Consider the following 222-nt stretch of genomic DNA (forward strand, 5'->3'; position numbering starts at 1 on the left):
GTATTTTTTTTTTTTTTTTTATCTTTATGGAGCTCAAGCAAAATATCTTAAGTATCTTCACAGAGGTCAACCAACATCTTAATTATCTCTATGGAGCTCAACCAAAATATTGGAATTATCTCTATTTTGCGCAAATAAAATATTTGAATTATCTCTATGGTGTGCATCCAAAATATTTTAATTATTTTTATGGAGCTCAAGCAAAATATCTTAATTATCTTC

Source organism: Pelophylax lessonae (assembly GCF_965119305.1).
Source record: "Pelophylax lessonae genome assembly, chromosome: 11".
Taxonomy (NCBI): Eukaryota; Metazoa; Chordata; class Amphibia; order Anura; family Ranidae; genus Pelophylax; species Pelophylax lessonae.